Here is a 9,366-nt window from a genome sequence, read left to right as displayed (position 1 = left end):
CACTATTTTTTTAATTATGGGATGAAGAGTCGCAACAGTCCATGCATTCTATTATTTAATATATCCATTCCATCATCCAAAATTGGATATTTTTGAATTTTCATGCGTAATTTTTGGCATATAGGTCCTCCGTAACCCCTTATTGACGTTGCGTCACATATTGTTTATACCCATTTTGTTCCTCTATCAACAACCTTTCAAAAGGTGTACGACATTTTCTGTATCTAGGGGCTGATGGGTCTGTTATATTATTAGAATAAGTTATTTCTTAATGTTCACGCGTATTTCGACATTTAGGTTCTCCGTTACTCCTCTAATAGGCGTTGCAGAACATATTTACAATTCACCTATTGTATCTCTATTGATGAGTTTTCGAATTGGGTATAATGTTTTTCTCTGTTTGTTTGTGACGTCTTTCCCCTAAATCCATTGTATGTTGGATGTGTACGGATTGATTGTTTAGTCTTAAAGGCATGATTTTTTTATTAGTTGTAAGTGGCTTTGAACTAGCTGTCAGAAAACTGCGAGTGCTCTCAGATCTGTTCATTGTGTCTTTTTGTGGCGGGATGTATAAGTACCCGGCCACGTCCACTTGTATGTTTTGTATGTTTTGGTCGATGCCACTGCTGGTGGACGTTTCGTCCCCGAGGGTATCACCAGCCCAGTAGTCAGCACTTCGGTGTTGACATGAATATCAATTATATGGTCATTTTTATAAATTTTCTGTTTTCAAAACTTTGAATTTTTCGAAAAAACTAAGGATTTTCTTACCCCAGGAGTAGATTACCGTAGCCATATTTGGAACAACTTTTTTGGAATTTTGGATCCTCAATACTCTTCAACTTTGTATTTATTTGGCTTTTTAACTATTTTGATCTGAGCGTCACTGATGAGTCTTATGTAGACGAAACGCGCGTCTGGCGTATAAAACTATAATCCTGGTACTTTTGATAACTATTGTCTATCTGATGAGTTAAGCCTTTTTCAACTGATTTTTAATAGTTCGTTCTTATGTTGTACTGTTATACCACTGTCCCAGGTCAGAGGGAGGTTTGGGATCCCGCTAACATGTTTTACCCCGTCACATTATTTAAGTATATGCCTGTCCCAAGTCTGGAGCCTGTAACTCGATGGTTTTCGTTTGTTTATGTGTTACATATTTGTTTTCCGTTCATATATTTACATAAATAAGGCCGTTAGTTTCCTCGTTTGAATTGTTTTACATTGTCTTATCGGGGCCCTTTATAGCTGACTATGCGGTATGGGCTTTGCTCATTGTTGAAGGCCGTACGGTGACCTATAGTTGTTAATGCTTGTTTCATTTTGGTCTGTTTGCGGGTAGTTGTCTCATTTGCAGTCATACCACATCTTCTTTTTTATATAATATATGTATGAAAATACAGGCTAACTGGTCGCAGCAATCCATTCTTTTCTTTAAAATAGTTTTTTTTTTTTTTAAATGCACGCGTGTTTTGACATTTATGTTCTCCGTGACTTCTCTAATATGCGTTGCGGAACATATTTACTATGTACCTTATGTTCCTCTATTGATAAGCTTGCGAATAAGGTATGAGACATATATGTAATTTTAAAGTGTCACAGCAATCCGTTCCTTTATCTTAAATGTCCATTCCATTATTCAAAATTGGCTATTTCTGAATTTTCAATCGAATTTTAGTATTTATGTCCTCCATAACCTATCTTACGTCATTGTGGCACATATTGTTTTATATCTATTTTGTTCTTCTATCAACAAGTTTTCAGAAGGTGTATAAAGTCTTCTGTCCGTAAGGAATGGCGGGTCGCAGCAGTCCATTATTCAAAATAAGCTATTTCTTAATGTTCACGCGTATTTCGACATTTAGGTTTTCCGTAACTCCTCTAATAGGCGTCGTGGAACATATTTATTATATACCTTTTATTACTCTTTTGGTGAGCTTCGAATGTGATATAAGATATATCTGTAAACTAAAAACAAGACAATGTATGATAATTTTTTTTTTCAATGTTTTGGTATATATGTAGGTCGTTTATATCGTTTATTATCATTTACAAAGAAAATTCTGTTAAAATAGATAGGGAAATCACCTCGTTTAAGCTCCGAAAGTAAAAAAAAATAGATAAAGAGGAAAATTTCAAAGAGTGACTTTTTTCTAGTATATTAGTTTGAATATTTGTTGGATAGCACCAAATCGACGAGTTCCAAAATACGGCATAAAGACTAAGTACTAGTGTTACAGTCATTTTTTATTTTATTTCATTAGGCATTTTTCAATTTGAATAATTAAATATAAACTATATCATTATTTATTATTCATGATTTAACATAGAATAGTGAATAATGAACTATTTCATTATTCATTATTGAATTCTTAATAATGAAAAATGAATAATGAACATACTTCAGCGCGGTAAATATTGCACATGCATTCAATGAATGTTCTCTCATTAACCTTGTTATAGTTTATCAATCATCAAAATTTATAAACCTCGAAAAAAATCTCAAAAACCGTGGACAATAAAAGTCGTCATATCAACTTAAGGTTTTTGTTCTTTATGAAATGGAATATCGCTCCTTCAGATGTTACGACTCCCTTTTTACACCCTAATCGATTTAGAGCTGAACTATATTGATTCCAACAAAGAAAATCAGAAGATGGGTACCAAACGCATGTGTTTTGTTTTTATTTTGTCTGTTAGTTTGCTGTCTCAGTGATAAATATTTTACATCTTTATTCAATACTTACATAATTGTGTCATGCATATCAAGCGGCGTGCACAATAAGCTTCTTTTTCATAGAAAAGACAATCGTATAGGTTTAAGAAAGTTCACCAAATTATGAAGAAAGATTTTGATACTTTCTAAATAACTATTGCCAGAACGGCTTTGGGTGGGATTCCGTCTGTGGGAACGATCCACAATGCGGGGTACTAGCTCTTTATTCACACACAAGTCGGCAGTTCAATACAGTAAACATAAACAAATTGGTAAAGTCCAAATTCATTTTATTCAGTCCAAATATAAAGTATCAGTATTACAACTTAGTTATTTTAAATCAAAAACAATGTATATGAACATGATGAATGCGATGGAAAATCCGAACGCAGTTCATGTGCTCTTGTTGGCATATCCAAACGGAGTCCCTGAATATACATTTATCTTTCTTTAAATACCAAATAGCGTTGCTTACAACAAAGTTTGTAATGGTCATTTCAGCAACAGAAATTAGATAACAAATTGAATACGTTTATCAAAGAGAATTACGATAGGTGATCAATCTATCGGTGAATTAAATTATGTGTATACATGTATTTGATATGACCGTATAAAAGTTGCATAACGAACTTGTAACATGTTTGCATTAGCTTAAAGTTTAAAAGGTTATTGACAAACAGAAATTTATGATCTTACATGTTTCAGATGTAAACAAATATTTCGGACATGTAGATTCATAGCGACTTTCGAGATCATTCTTATTATTGAATAAATTAAATACGCATGCAGTATACGAAATGTACATAATAGAAATCAATATAATTAGACAGTTTGAAATATAAAATTTAGTACCAAAATAATGTGTGACAACTATACGTGTTATTTAGAAAATATAGTGTGTAACAAATTTAAAAGGCAATTTCACTTTGCTGAATAAGCATTTAACATTTGCACACATCAACAAGGGATATGCACCTATTTTCAGTTTATTTTAAATTTGTGTTCACCTAATATTTGTTATGATAATACAATGTGTCATTTTCAATGAAGAAACGGCCGTGTGGTACGCCAATTTCAAAATGATGTAATTAAAATGCCTACATTGCATATTAATACACTAATCAGTTTAGACAGGCAAGTGCACGGCTTGTAGAATGTTGAATTTACGAAAATGTTTATTAGGTCGATGTTATTTGAATGTTACAAAATGGCAATGTTATACATTTGTACTATCAATACGCAGCTCATCATAGTTTCTCTAATAATCCGCAGTGACTCTGTCTTTTCATAAGATTGACTGTAATTGCTATTTAAATCGGTTTAACTATATTAACCTTGAAACAACATCTTGTGTGTCCTAGCTAGCTATATACCTGAAGCCCAAAAGACATGAAAGACTTCGACTTTTACTTCTAGTCTAACTCATCATTAAGATTCTTGAACAGTCTATAAATACACATGGAAAAAGGTATTTTGAAATTGAAAATAAAAAACGCTCTCTATTGTTTTGTGATATAAGTTATTGAAATAGGACTATTTAAACATTATTTAAACATCGCTTGAGTTTAATCGAAATAAATGTCGACTCGATAAGTTCTATTTACTGTTCACGTAAACAGCATAACAACTGCGTTTATCCTCATTGTTTTCAACACATAACCTGGGTAAAGTCTCTTTTTTATTACTGTGCTATTATTTGGATAATGCACAGTAAAAGTGTGCATAAACTACATCAGATATTTTGCACAGTGTAAAATACTCTGACCTGAAGGAGCAGACCCTGGATTTTGAAAGGTGTGTAATTCCATTTGATTTAAAAAAAAAAAAAAAAAAAAAAAAAAAAAAACAAAAAAAAAAAAATAAACCAACATCATCGTGTGTAGCGAGACTAGCAAAATTTTTGACAATTTTACGATTAAACACTGTATTTGTTTTCCATTCAAAAGGTGGGAACTTAATGTATGATTTATTTTTGTATTCAATGTAAATCCAAATCAGTGTTTAAAAGTCCAACCGATAAAAACACATTTTTTTTTGGTAATCTCTGGCAAAACTGTGATGTATATCTATAAAATGCAACTTATCTTAACTCAATAACCCTATCAATTTTGATTTTTCTAACATATTCAAAAATTACACCAAACCGAACTAAAACTGTAGGTCTGGAGATGTAGATTATACGTCAATAGGACAGCAATCGTACAACAAACACAAGTTAAGGACATATATAGGGGGCAACATATAGTAGTATTCAACAATAGAGGTCTCTACACAATTTCGTCACTTTTTTATATAAAAATTGAGTATAAATTTAACAGAAACGATAAAAAAAATCTACCATTAAATAGAATCCAGTTATCTTAAAACAATGTTTATTTATTATTATACAAATAATTTATCATATCTTATCCAAAAAAAGGAGGCTAGTCTCTAAGGTTAAAAAAAAAATACGGCGTTGCATTACTTTTTTCATGTGTATATATTCATTGATTTTGAAATACAAAACACATAAAAAAAAATCATGATTTAGAAAGTTCCACCATCATTATATATATATATATATATTAGACGGCATGCAAAAACGTGAAAAAGACACCACAATACTGACAGTGACAAATGGGCGTCTAACGTTCAGTGTCAAATATTGTGTACAAAAATGGAGGAAATCTGATAGAAAGATATAGGAAATGTGATATGATAGTCAAATTGACAACTCACAGGACTTTCATGAGTATTCAATGTTGTTAAACACACCCGTAGAAGCAATGGGCTGTCACTATTTGACCTTCAACCAAGAACAAACCACAAACAATACAGATTGCATGCTATTAAAATCCAAACATGAACAAATGCTAGTACTATGACTATGGATACAAATTTATTGCACCAGATGCAATTTTCGTCAAGATATGTCTATTGCAGTGTTGCTGATCTATACAATGTACTATGTATATGCATTCAGTTATCGCATCTCAAATTTATTCGTTCATAGTGTGTTAATTTACGTATTTTGATTGAGTCGAGCTTTCCAATTGATATTTTATCGCGTGTTTTTCTATGTTGTGACTATTGTCTCAGTAATAAGGAGAAGGTTTTGTACGTTTAATCCCGCTTCAAATGTTTGCACCTGTCCTCAGTCATGAATCTGATGTACAGTAGTTGTCGTTTGTTGATGTAATTATACGTGTTTTTCGTTTCTCGTTCTTGTTATATAGATTAGATCGTTGGTTTTCTGGTTTGAATGGTTTAACACTTGTAACTGTGGGGCCCTTTATAGCTTGTTGTTCGACAAGAGCCAATGCTCCGTGTTGAAGGCCGTACATTAACCTATAATGGTTTACTTTTATAAATTATTATTTGGATGGAGTGTTGTCTTATTGGCACTCATACCACATCTTCCTATAACCTAAATACCGGCTGGTTTTGATAAGGCATTAGATGTGCGATCATATATGTTTTTTGACATTCTTTACTTCAAGTATAATATCTTGTACTCTTTTAGATTATTATTTCGCACTGGAAATGTAAGACTATATATACTTGCAAGTGCAAAAAGTCCATAATCAATAATATATTTATTATGTTTTTTAGTGCTCGCTTTTATGATAATCAGGTCTTTTAATATTTTTATTGACAAAGGGCTTGGTTTTCAAAAATATCTTTTGACTGAGCCATGTCTTATGATAGTTGTAGGACATGCCATAGTCATAAGATTTGTTTTCAAAACTGTCCAAAGTTACGATATGTCATAACATTTTTCGTAAATCTTAAATTGAGAATTGAAGAATTGAAGAGTTTTCCCGATATGACTGACCCGTCTGGTGATGGCCTTATGGTTATCAACTAAAATGTAAGTTACTTTCGGTGATTATTTTCATGATAATTATGGTAGAAATAATAGTTGTGTTGCTCAGTCGGCTAAATAGTAAAGATTTGTTTTTCTCCACTTCGTCAATTAAAATTTGGATTTCCTGCTACGTAAATCTTAGACTATTTTTCTTACCCATGATTTTGTATATAATATAACTATACATATTATATCTTTCCTTATTTAGTACTTTATAAACGTTTTTTGCGCGGCATTTCGTTAAGTACAAATGTAGGTACTCGATGTACGAGTCGTTATATATTCACGATCAGATAATCATTCCGGTTCGAAAACACATGAACGCAGAGTCGTAAATAATGAGAATGGTCATTTTTTTATTTGTTTTTGTCTATTTAAACCAAAGGAAATGTGTCCCTAAGTCATGACAGCCATACGAGCATCATGCACAGATATGACTACGTATCTTAGGACAGCTTTGATATACATTCTATGACATATCATATTTTCTCGGATACAAGAAATGGTATAATCAGGACTTTGGAAAGGAGACGTAGAATAGAATCTTTCGGCTAGCGGAGCAAAGCAAAAACATTACTAACCCTTTATTGGCCGAAACATAAATTAGCACATATTTGACGGTTTGTTACGTGAACATATAGTGTAAAAGTGAAGTTAAATAGACAATAAATATAATATAAGTGTCTTTAAATATTAGCTGTATTTGTACGAGGCTAAGAAACAGGTGTAATGCGAGCATAAGCCGGCTATTACTTCTGTTTCGAGCCGAGTACAAATACCGCTGATATTTTAAGACACTGAACAGTTATTGACTTTATCCTGAAATTAATTCTGTAATTGTTTGTCTTTTGAATGACACAAACAATCACTTTATTTTGCATTTATTTTCGATTTGAAATCCCCTGAGGCAAGAGTAGTAAAATTAAATCACATATTCAGCTGGAGATTGGTTATCAAAAAAAGAATCTGGAATGGTCAACAATAATACATCGCTCAAGGTGAATAGTTATCTCTTTTACTTTAATTTATTTCGAAAAACTAAGGATTTTCCTATCCCAGACATAGATTACTTTAGCCGTATTTGGCACGACTTTTTTGGAATTTTAAATCCTCAATGCTCTTCAACTTTGTACATTTTTGTACTTGTTTGGCTTTTTAAATATTTTTTATCTGAGCGTCACTGATGAGTCTTATGTAGACGAAACGTGCGTCTGGGTACTAAGTTATAATCCTGGTACTTTTAACATAACAACTTATTTTAACAGTAGAAACAAATAACAAAACATTGTCCAATTTGAAACAGAAGTGTATGAGTTGTCTTACGCTTCAGACTTGACATTCACAAAACATGCATGCTAAAATTTACATGGTTGATTTTGTTACACATTCAAGTTTTGAAATCGACAATTGTCATCTGCTGTTCGTGTGTGTATGTTATCACAAAATTGGGGTAATTCGTATTGCTCTTATGCAATGTTTGAAAACAAACACAACGTATAAAAGTAATCGTTAATTCGCATAAGGTCAAACAATACGTCATTGGAATGCGACTGCAATACACATTCTGAGGTCACGCAGGTTCATACAATACTCAGTCCATCAGTGGGCGGAGCTTTACAGCAATATCTGTATAGTATACAGATACAAGATAGCGATATATGTAGGGCTGCAGGCTGTATCTGTATAGTAAAATAATTTTATTAGGGTAAAAATCATTGCAAGAACATGAAAGCAGAAATGTACACGTGCATAGTATATTTTACAAAACAGTGTGGACTATTCAACCTGTAGTGCTGTACCGCACAAGTAGTTCCTGTGAAATCAAAGTACTAGTAGGCTAACCGTTGGAAGGTCTAAACATATAACATATAAACACTTGTTGAAATCTAAACACTTGTTTAAATCTAAACATGTTTAGATGCTAAACGCGTTTCAAAACGTACACAGAAAAAGTGTTTAGATAAGTGTTTAGGATCTAAACACTGTTTTTACAGTGAGGACACAATATTGCAGGATAAAACCGGATCACTATCCTAGTCAAGTCGAAGGAGAGATGACTAATTGCAACGGTGACTGACGTTTGTTGTAAGATTAATTAGCATAACCTCACAGGTTTCTTGTTGTAAACAAGATTTACGGTCATTTAATGAAATGTAAGATACGACCGCGACTTAAATAAAGAAAGACAAACAAGCATTTTTTATTCAAATGTACGGTTGAAATGTTTCACCCAACAAGGGAAATGAGTGGTTCAATATCAATCAAAGGCTTTATACGAATGAGTCTTAAATGACAATTAAGTTGTGAATGACGGTTGAGAAAGGGGGATTCCCATTAGGCAAGTTGCAGTCGGTCCTTGCAAAAAGGACTCAGTATAACATTTCGGCGAAACAGATTTTCCGGTTACAGTCATATCCTGTTAAAAACATTAAGGAAAAGAAGAAAAGTAATTCAAAAACCAACAAATGTTAAGGCACGTACCATTTGATTTTTAGGGGGATTGCCTGGGATTTACATGCGAAAAAAAAAATACGTTGGTCTTCTTTTATAAAAATAGTAAAAATAAAAATTCAAATAATGAATTTGTTTGAAATTAATTTTGTCTTATAGAAAAATAAATGGACTAGATTACTGTTTTCAACCAAGGTACAATCATAGTTGTTTCAAAAACAAACAAGTTCAAAATTATCCCTACCCTTTCCTCTCCTTCCCCTCTGAGAAAAACAAATGGTCCGTACTATTGACTTTTAATTTAAAATAATAAATTAATAAATTTAATAAAAGGAATTACTGACTGGGGATT

Source organism: Mytilus trossulus, chromosome 11 (genome assembly GCF_036588685.1).
Source record: "Mytilus trossulus isolate FHL-02 chromosome 11, PNRI_Mtr1.1.1.hap1, whole genome shotgun sequence".
In the NCBI taxonomy this organism is placed as follows: Eukaryota; Metazoa; Mollusca; class Bivalvia; order Mytilida; family Mytilidae; genus Mytilus; species Mytilus trossulus.
This window is presented reverse-complemented; position numbering follows the sequence as displayed.